The 10,929-nt window shown below is 35.5% G+C and overlaps 1 protein-coding gene across 2 annotated transcripts in view; it reads right to left on the bottom strand.

Moving 5' to 3' along the window:
* The window catches only part of LOC123868012 (netrin-B-like), a 167,653-nt gene that overhangs the window by 124,481 nt on the left and 32,243 nt on the right, over positions 1-10,929 (bottom strand). The window lies entirely within an intron of this gene.

The following is a 10,929-nucleotide window of genomic DNA, read 5'->3' as shown; positions in this document are numbered from 1 at the left end:
ATCGGTTCATTACTTTAGGAGCTACGATGCCACAGACAGATACACAGATACACATGTCAAACTTATAACACCCCTCTTTTTGGGTCGGGGGTTAAAAAAATTTAATGGTTGTGAATCCATTTGTTTTCTAGACATGTAAAGTAACAAAAGTGGACCGAGTAAAATGAAGTATCCAAGTCAATTCGGGCGAATTTGCAAAACATGTTTGTGATTGGTTAATCATTCAAAATTGATAACGCCCACTGATTTTTTGTATTTGTCACTTGTATGGAATTACGTAACAGAGAGAGCCCTACACTAACTTCTCTCCGTGGATAGAGTATGTTATATAGTCTAAGTTGTGGTGTTACAACCTCGTCATAAAAAATACTGGTCTATCTTGTTCCCCCGTGCCTTAAACAGCCCGTAAAGCTATTGGCCATGCATCTGATCTCTATACATTGCTTGGCGGCAAAGCTTTTTCGATCAGGTATATTAGTTAACTAACCACTTAGGCACCTATATTAGGTACAAGTTTAAATTAAAAATTTATAACACCCCCGACAAGTGAAGGTTACAGTAACTAGAAAAGAACTCATAACTTCTAGTTTCGGAGCTACGATGCCACAGACAGATACACAGGTACACAGATACACAAGTCAAACTTGTAACACCCCTCTTTTTGGGTCGGCGGTTAATAAATCATACACGTAAAACAAATAAGACATGATTGCTTGTTAATATAATACATTTAAGCTTCTTTGTAGCGTTTAATTAAATCAGAGCCGAGCGAAATGTAATAGCTTTTAAAATGCTTAAAACGCAATAAATGCCAGAACAAATTAACTGTCAAAGGTAATTTGTTGCTGCATGACAACTTGACTGTAACATGACGCCTTGGAGTCACACTGCAGACTTTAGACAAGTCAGTCTTAAAACAAGATAGTCTTAAGACACGATAGTCTTAAGACACTATACCTATATTTCTTCTGAACTACGTAATTTAATTAAAACGTTAATGCTAATAACCTCCTTTTTGAAATCAATTAAAAATATAACTTACGGAGTCGTAGAGATTTTTGAAAAAAGACTAGTACTTGGCTACAATCAGATTAGACCTGCTGGCAAGTGATGATAGTATAAAAAAACGCGCGACTGCGGCGCTACATCCACGCGTCCGTTCATCTATTGAAATTATAATATGATTTGAAGGCGCCCTAAGATTGAGCGTGCTTGCCTAGAAGATGTCTATTCATTCTTGACTTGAAGGCAACTACCTGTATTAAAGGTGCAGTGGGAATCTGAAGGGCGTTCCATATTCTAGCGGTTCAAGTAAAAAACGAGGAGGCAAATCATTTCGCACGTGTCCGTGGAATTTCCACTACGCACGGGTGTAGGCTGCAGATCTTGAAGACACTTTGTGGTACGATAGTAGAAAGGTAAAGGAGGAACCAGGTCAAAAAGTTCTTGGTGAGCCCAAGAACTTTATGACTCACAGAAATATACCTTGTAGAATTCTTTTTACGAATACTTAATATGATTATGTATGTAACTTTTGATTAAAATCTCGATCAGTTGAAACATAATTTCCTTAAAAGCTAAAAACTGCGTCACTTTAAAGATATCTCCTTAAAAGTTAAAAATAAAACGTAACTTTAAATGGATTTAAACTGTAAACGCCGCACTGCATTGGCGTCAAAGTGAGCCGCTGGTTTATACGCTGACAGTTGGACACCGCTCGATTTCAAGCTTTCGTTATTAATAAAACATGAACGCAGTTTGTGTTTGTCTGTAGATCGATGACGAAACAAGGAACTGATATGCACCGTAACAGTTGCCTTTCATTATTACAATATTTATTATCTTAGTATTATATATATTATATTATAGTTTTTAAGTTTGTATGTAAGGAGGTAATCTCTAGTATTAATTGATCCGATTTTGAAAAGTCACTGATATATTCATTCCGCATTATCTCCCAGAGCTACAGGCTATAAATTTTATACATAATGTATCTCGTGAATCGTAAGAAGTACCCTAGAGAGTTGAAATTTTCACAGAATGTGTATTTCACTTGCATAATAATTGTTGATATGTTGTCTCAAGTCTGCAACGTTTTAGATGTCCAACATGAACTATATTATCAGTAAATTATGATCACGTCATGATGTTTTTAAATGTTTCGAATTTTCCAACGTTTTTTCACAAATTTTATAGATTATGGCAGCACTAATGGACTAAGAGCCCGTGAGGGCCAGACCTTCGTTATTTTATAGAAAGTTTTTATACACATTGACCCCGACAAAGGAAAGAACGATCAACGACTATGAAGTTTGGATCATGGTGACTTTGGCAGATATAACAAAGACGTAGGTAAGTATAAAATCTTTGTCAAAGTATAAATCTAGTTTTTCCAGATACTTAGTATTGTGTCAGCCCCCCTGCCAGACACCCTGGGTATCTGGCTCCCTGACCGTTCCTTCCTGTGTTGGGGCCAATGCGCAGATAAACAGCTTTTAGCTTTTATAAAATAACAAAAATCTGGCACTCACGGGCTCTTTCTCTATAAATTAACCAGCAATGAAAACAATCAATTATTTCAAGCATCAAACATGTCCAATGTCCATAGTCTTGTCCAGATAATTTCCGAATGCTAATTAATATCGTGACAATATTTAGCGCTTACCGTAAATTACGCCGAGACAAAATGGCGTCGCATACAAAACAGTACATACTAGCTGATTAGCATAATGCAAACGTGCTCGCTAGATTTACGCTCACGATCCTTGAAATCTAGACAAAGAGAAAATGCACGGACGGAATCTTTAATACATATGATAAATGGCATAACCAGATAAAAACCCTGGCCAAGTGGGAGTAGAACCCGCGCACCAAGGGTTCTGTACCTTTTAAGGATACCTACGTGTAATTATTTTATTACTTAAATTATCTCCAACTGCAAATATAAGTTTGTAATCGCTAACTACAAAATGGATTTCAGATTTTCCTTTCCTTTTTTTTTTTTACTTATAGACTAGCCTTTTGCTAGCCTAAGATGGAGCGCGCTTGCCTAGAAGTTGCCTATTCACTCTTGACCTGAAGGTAGGTGCCTACTCATAATAAAATTAAAGGGGAAAACTGATGCTTGTGCTATAAGACATTGCTTCTTGCGAAATTTTATAGGAACGGTGCCAATGGGACCCTATCACTAAGCCTCTGTCCGCCGTCTATCTGTCAGCGGGTTATATCTCATGAACCGTAATAGGTAGAGTTGAAATTTTCACATTCTATTGCCGTTATATTTAAATGGCCGCCATGCAAATTTAAAAAGTACATATAGTGTTGTATCTTGTACGATAATGGTACGGAACCCTTCGCGTGCGAGTTCGACTCGCACTTGATACGCTTTTTAACCCCCGACCAAAAAAGAGGGGTGTTATAAGTTTGACGTGTGTATCTGTGTATGTGTGTATCTGTGTATCTGTCTGTGGCATCGTAGCTCCTAAACTAATGAACCGATTTTAATTAAGTTTTTTTTGTTTGAAAGGTGGCTTGATCGAGAGTGTTCTTAGCTATAATCCAAGAAAATCTGTTCAGCCGTTTGAAAGTTATCAGCTCTTTTCTAGTTATTACTGTAACCTTCACTGGTCGGGGGTGTTATAAATTTTTAATTTACACTTGTATTATTTAATTTTGTCAAGAAAAGTAATGTTTGAATTTTGAATGTAAAAAGTTTCAAAGCAGCATTATGGCAGCCTTTCGGAATAATCTGACATCTACAAACTGGCAATTGGCAAGGCGGGAGGGTACGTTTATCGTACAATCAGCATTTGTTTGCGCACGTCGGTCCGTCTGTCACATCTGTGAGCTCCGACATTGATACTCAGCCAACAGGATCGTGTGCTTGTGTAAACTTAGCACGACTGCGCTGCCATGAGGTTTCCAAATTCCGTGTTGTTTCCACATATCAAAAGCATCAAAAGCTAACCCATAACAGTTTAAGCACACTAATATATACACTATACTTAAAATTAAAAAAATTGGTTGTCTGTAAAGTCGGTTTACTGACGATAGTTGAACGTGACAACAAAGGCCGATTGTGCTTCTTTGTCGCTCGTTCCGCGCTCTCGCTTGCACTTCAAGCCTTACATGGAACGCCTCAGAGCGAGGTAACGCCGCATGAGTCATGTTTTTTCGTGCGTGCAGCCGGCTGTATCGATTTATAAGACGTTGTCACGTCAAAAACCGCCGACACAAAAACCTCTATAAAAAAACTAGAAAAGAGCTGATAACTTACAAACGGCTGAACCGATTTTCTTGGATTATACTCTAAGAACACTCTCGATTAAGCCACCTTTCAAACAAAAAAACTAAATTTAAAAGCGTTAAAAAGTAGGGGTTAAAAAGCGGTATACTAGTATAATTTAACGTCAAATTTTCATCCTTACTGAAGATGTTTACACCTGACTACACGGAATCGTTAGATATAGATAGGTGTAATATTATTACCGGTATGTATTGTTATACTTTTACAGATTAATGGATATATTATTACATTTTAATACATTTTAAATTCAAAATAAATATCGATTTATGAATAGATTTTCATATTATCGATCATTTACTATCAGAAATATCAGATACTTGAATAAATGAGGTCACAAATCATACTCTAATCGCGTTAGTTCAATTATAAATTAGAATTTCAAATTGCATTACACTATTTAGACCACTGAATTAAACAACATATCTATTTACAGAGAAATGTTGTTTTTAGAGCGTGCGATTTCTACTGAAATAAATATATCCATACTAATATTATAAATGCGAAAGTGTGTCTGTCTATCTGTCTGTCTCTCTGTCTGTCTGCTACCTTTTCACGGCCCAACAGTGTAACCGATTCTGACGAAATTTGGTACAGAGTTAAGCTTTTGAATCCTTGTATGAAATAAGGTCTGTTGCTCCATAAGCACACCTCGATGCCTACTTATCTACTGTACGTAATAAGTAATAACTAATAACATACAGCATTGACAGGTTTATTTGATTAAGATAACGTTAATAAAACTAAGATCGATTAATAGGAATTATTATAAGTAGTACCTAACCGGTAATAAGCGATGATTTAACCCGGTGGTTAAGACTTCGTTACCATACAGTTTTCAGAGGTATCCTTTTATTTGCCAATTGTAGGTGTAAGACACTGCTACCTGTCAAATTTCATGATTTTACCCACTCAATTTTAAGTCAAAAAATTCCTTAAGGTCATAAAAGTTGTGCATATTAAGCCATTTAAATCCAGTTTTGAATCTATTTACAGGCAATAATTTGATGTTATTAGCGATTTTGTTAAATATTTTCATACACAACATGACACAATTTTTTAAAAAAAAAACCTTGGTCCTAGGTATTTAGTTCAAAACTAAACGATCCTAGGTCAACGGGGAGTAGGTACCTACCTACATATAGGTTTTGATTTCCTTGACGGGTCTTGACAGACTTGGCATCGAGGACCATATGTTTGTCGTTTTTTTCTGGAGATACGAAACCTTAAAAACTAGCCTTAAAACTTAAAAGGTCTACTTAGTGTGAACTAGGCCTAACAAGACAGGAATAAAGCAGTTAAGTAGAAAGTGTGGAGTAGATAATAATAATAAAATATACCATTGGACACCTCGATGACACAAACTAGCGACAAAGTATTTTATCACCCATACTTACAGGCCTATTACGTGGCTCTGATGCCATCATTGCGATCATCGGAATCAAATTTATAAGACTGACTGATTTAGGGTTCAGTATCCCAAGAGTGCCAACAGAATCCTTCCGTCCATCCGTCTGGCTGAAAATAGACTGCATTTTTTAAACCTTGATACGAGTGGGAAGAGTTGAAATTTTTAAAGACCGTGCCGCTTTTACGCAAATAATAAAAATTTCAAAATGGCCGCCATAAAAATTAAAAAAATTAGTAATAAGTGTTATTCCTTGTACGATGATACTCGCACTTGACCTTTTTTTTTTTTTTTCATACAATTTTTTTTTTAATTTACCCTCATAAAAGCAGAAACTAGCTGACTGTCATGTCAAAGTATAGCTGTAACCACTGGGGTATGATGTCTTTACAAAGTAGACCCATGAAAGGGTTTTCTGAACAAGTGTAAATTAAAAATTTATAACACCCCCGACAAGTGAAGGTTACAGTAACTAGAAAAGACCTGATAACTTTCAAACAGCTGAACCGATTTTCTTGGACTATTCCGCGCCTACGATCCAAAGTATCTGAGTTTTCCAAAACATCATTTTCAAATAAATAATTATGTATCAATGCAACGTCCATCTTGACAGCTTGACATTTGCCAGTTGACATAATATTATGAACCTAACGGTTATCTAACCTTCTTTTCTACAAGAAAACTAGAAAAGAGCTGATAACTCTTAAACGGCTGAACCAATTTTTTTGGATTATAGCTAAGAACACTCTCGATCAAGCCACCTTTCAAACACAAAAAACTAAATTAAAATCGGTTCATTCGTTTGGGCGCTACGATGCCACAGACAGATACACAGATACACAGATACACACGTCAAACTTATAACACCCCTCTTTTTGGGTCGGGGGTTAAAAATACATATTATTGGAGCCGCGTTGCTGGCTATCCGTAAAGGCAGTGTGTCGCAAGCCGTCCACCACGTTAGTTTGTGCTAATAACACGTATAACATAAGCCATAAACTGTATGTTTTACAACCCAGTCGTTAAGATTCTATAGCTTGATATTTCATTCATACATTATTGTTATAGCGACTCATTACTAAGTAGATTCAATTTTCTTGGCAAATTAGTAAAGCAACACTAATACCTAATTTACCTATGACCCACTGTAACTTTTTTTAACCCCCGACCCAAAAAAGGGGTGTTATAAGTTTGACGTGTGTATCTGTGTATCTGTCTGTGGCATCGTAGCTTCTAAACTAATGAACCGATTTTAATTTAGTTTTTTTTTTGTTTGAAAGGTGACTTGATCGAGAGTGTTCTTAGCTACAATCCAAGAAAATTGGTTCAGCCGTTTGAAAGTTATCAGCTCTTTTCTAGTTACTGTAACCTTCACTTGTCGGGGGTGTTATAAATTTTTAATTTACACTTGTTTAACATTTTCTTGTTTAGGCCTACTTTATTTAGGTTCTACCACAAATACGCAGTTATTATATTGCTGTATATAGTAAATCGGGCTAGCTAGCGGGAATGCGGAACTATAACACTTTCGACGCCATCCACTCTGGCTTTATGTCTCTCACACTTGGATGAAAGCTCTCACATTAGCTTGCTTTTATAACCTACACATTAAACTGGGATGTCTTCTTTGATTCCTGTAACATATAAAACTAGCGATCCATCCCGGCTTCGCACGGGGAGCAATGTAGATATATTACCAGGGCTCTCTCCGTCACTCGCTTCATACAATCGTAGTTCCAATTTCATTTGTATATTAAGCAACCAAAGTTCATGAAATTTTGCAGACACATTTTAATAACTAATATCTGTGTCTGTGGTGTTTTAGATTTTTCTAAAAATATGTAGTTTTAAAATTACAGGGGCTCAAAGATTTGTATGTAAATTTTTAAGACCGCGTAACTTTGAAACCGAATATTTTAACAGAAATCTGGAAAACCACAGACACAAACACAGTTTCTAGAATATGTCTGCATTTCATGAACTTTGGTTGCTTAATATTCAAATGAAATTGGAACTACGTTTGTATGAAGTGAATGACGGAGAGACCCCTCTTAATGTGGTGTTACTGTGGTCATTTTATTACATTTCAGAAGAATAAGACAGCATTTTCGATGAAAGCTCTCAGCCTTGATTTCTTCCGACACCTTGAACAATTATCGTTATATTTTAACAAATGAATACAAAACAATATAAAACTATACATATAACCCTTCCTCTTGAATCACTCTATCTGCTGATGAAAACCGCAGTAAAATCCGTTGCGTAGTTTAAAAGATATAAGCGTACATAGGGACACACATCGGGAAGCTTTGAAGTTTGTTTTATTACTATGTAGAGATGTAGAGATGAGGAGCTCGTGAACAAAACGATGTAATTGCAAGATTTTTAGGGTTCCGTTCCAACTTACTAAACCATCGATGTCCGTCCATCCATCTTTCTGTCAGCGTGCTGTAAAATCTGTAAAAATTTCAACTCTACCTGTTAAGATAGATAGTTGATCCTGGAAAACCAAACAGTTCCCAGAGGATTTTTGAAAACCTAAATCCACGCGGGCGTGATTGCGGGCATCGACTAGATAACAATAATTAAGATAATCATACGGTCTTTTAATTTTCAGCTTAAAAATTTTAATTCCTCGTTAATGAAACACAGCGATAATGATTTATTCACCGCAGTCTTTTGATTACCGAAATGGTCCTAGGAAGAAAGGCTTTCCGCTCCCCCTGGCTCCCTTTCACTCCCTTTTCACTCCCCTTTCACTCCTTTTCACCTTGCACCCTAACGCACAGTCTGTTGGCTTTCAAGGTACAATTGACGCTTCTTTATTAGTATTCACTCTTATACGCACAAGTTTTGTGTGTTAATTATACGTAATTATCACTGAATGAAGAATGGTTTTATCTAATAGAACTTTTAAACAAGCCCAGTCTTAGAATTTGAAAGTTTTAAATAAGATTTTTTTATAACATAAGCAAAAAATATTATAAAGTATGCGTAGATTAGTGAATAGTTATATTATACAGTGAACATGTACTAACTGACAAACTGATAAAGATAGAGGATCCAAGAACTATGACATTCTATGCTATGACGTCTATTTTTAACCCCCGACCCATCTATCCGATCCCGTGTATCTGTGTATCTATCTGTGGCATCGTAGCTCCTAAACTAATGAACCGATTTTAATTTAGTTTGTTTTTGTTTGAAAAGTTGCTTGATCGAGAGTGTTTTAAGCTATAACTCAAGAAAATCGGTTCAGCCGTTTGAAAGTTATCAGCTCTGTTCTAGTTACTGTAACCTTTACTTGTCGGGGGTGTTATATTTTTTTAATTTACACTTGTTATTCAACATTAAACCTATAACTAAGAAAATAATAATAATTTCTCAATTTTTTTGAATGAAAAATTGAAATAAAAAATTATTTTTGATTGAAATTCGTTTTTAACTTTCAAAGATAGTAAATCTTGCTCTTCGTAGGTAGGTACACGTATAAATAATTTTCTTTTGCATCTTTCACTTTGTTTATTCTGTAGCAATTCTTAAAGTAACATCCTCATTAACTTGGATTTAAGAGCACAGAGTGCAAACGTTACTTTTAATTTTTTCCATAATTAAATAACTTTTTCAGTCATATAGGTACCTGTCTACCACGAGATTCCTATCTCTTATGAAATTCCGTTAATTACTTCTTATGTAATTAAGATTCGTTCAGACTACAGCCAGTCTGCTTTTTGTAAAAAAGTTTTTTTTCACAAAAATCACAGTTTAGCAAATTGTACAGTTTGAAAATGGACATACTGATCCAAATTCATGCTCATTGGTCACTACATACTCGTAGTATAAACTATTAAGTCACCCTGTCATATTTCGGTCTGTTTGAAAACGCTTGCTAATCTCACAGAGTACTTGCACGAATTTTATTTAACTTTCAAAAATTGATATAGAAAAGTCTCTATAATATTATTCTTAACAAAAGTCAACATACAAGAAGCATGGCGGCTTCTGAATATTTCCTGCTTGCATACCAAGATCACGGCGTGAAAGATTTTAAAACCTCCCACTAAAGAAAAATAATCTCTATCTTTTCTATCACACAAAATTGTACTCTAAAAGTTGTTGAATAAAGTTTAGTTTCAATTACAAAGCGCAAAGTTGACAAATCATCACCCAATAAGAGTGTGTGCCGATGATATTATGCGTAGGCACGCGTGCAAGCCGGTAATATTTACCCACAACTAATACCAATTTAAAAATGTACCTTAAAACCTAAACGCTTAGATTTATGTTACAACGGCAGAAGAAATGCAGAAGTTTTAATAGTACTACATATTGGAAAATCAAACGCTAGTAGACGCTGTAATTGCGATGTAAGCTTAAATGATCTCTGTAATTATAAAAATAGGGTCGTAATTTCTATGTACGCTTTATAGGGTTGCCGGTAGTATTTTTTAATACAATGCTTTGTTTTTCATTTACAATTTTTGTGATTGGCAATATTCTTCATCCAACAACAGCTAATCATAGATACATTTGGGTAAAGGATTCTTGCAAGGACTGACTCCGTGATCTATTGTTCCCTCATTTTCTTCTTGGTATTAAAATCAAGAACCCAAACAAATGATAAATTATACAATTGATAAATTTCTTTATGACAGCATTTGATGCAATTGGGATGATGCCTATGTCAAAAATAAAAGGAGTTATTAAATAAAGGGTCTTAAAAAATTCGTAAAATCCACGTCACGTCCACTGTAAGTCTTAAGTTTGCTAACCATTTTTAATTATCGATGTAACTAAAAAAGCATAGCAAATTATGTCAAATTTCTATGACGTGACATCTGTGAATTGCATACACTCACTTACTAAGCGAGCTTTTTGACGTTTGATAAAACTAGTAGTCATCATCCTTATTGGTTTTGCATTCACAACAAATCAGTAGTGAGTCTAATGAATGCTCACATGTCTCACAAGTTAGTAAGTACAATAATTTGTCAAAAGCTTGTTACATTGACGTATCTATTGTTTTGCATACACACTACTGTGTTTGTTTCTCCTTCAAACGCATCGCAACGGGGTAACCTCAGAATAAACAAAACTATTCTAAAATCCATGAGGGTAACGGATCGCCGTAATTTTTGCATGTTTGACCGGGTGATTGATGTAGAGGAGGACACAGGCTACTTTTTATCCCATAAAATCAAAAAGTTCCCACAGGATT

The sequence above is a fragment of the Maniola jurtina genome, chromosome 9 (assembly GCF_905333055.1).
Source record: "Maniola jurtina chromosome 9, ilManJurt1.1, whole genome shotgun sequence".
Lineage (NCBI taxonomy): Eukaryota > Metazoa > Arthropoda > Insecta > Lepidoptera > Nymphalidae > Maniola > Maniola jurtina.
This window is presented reverse-complemented; position numbering and strand designations above follow the sequence as displayed.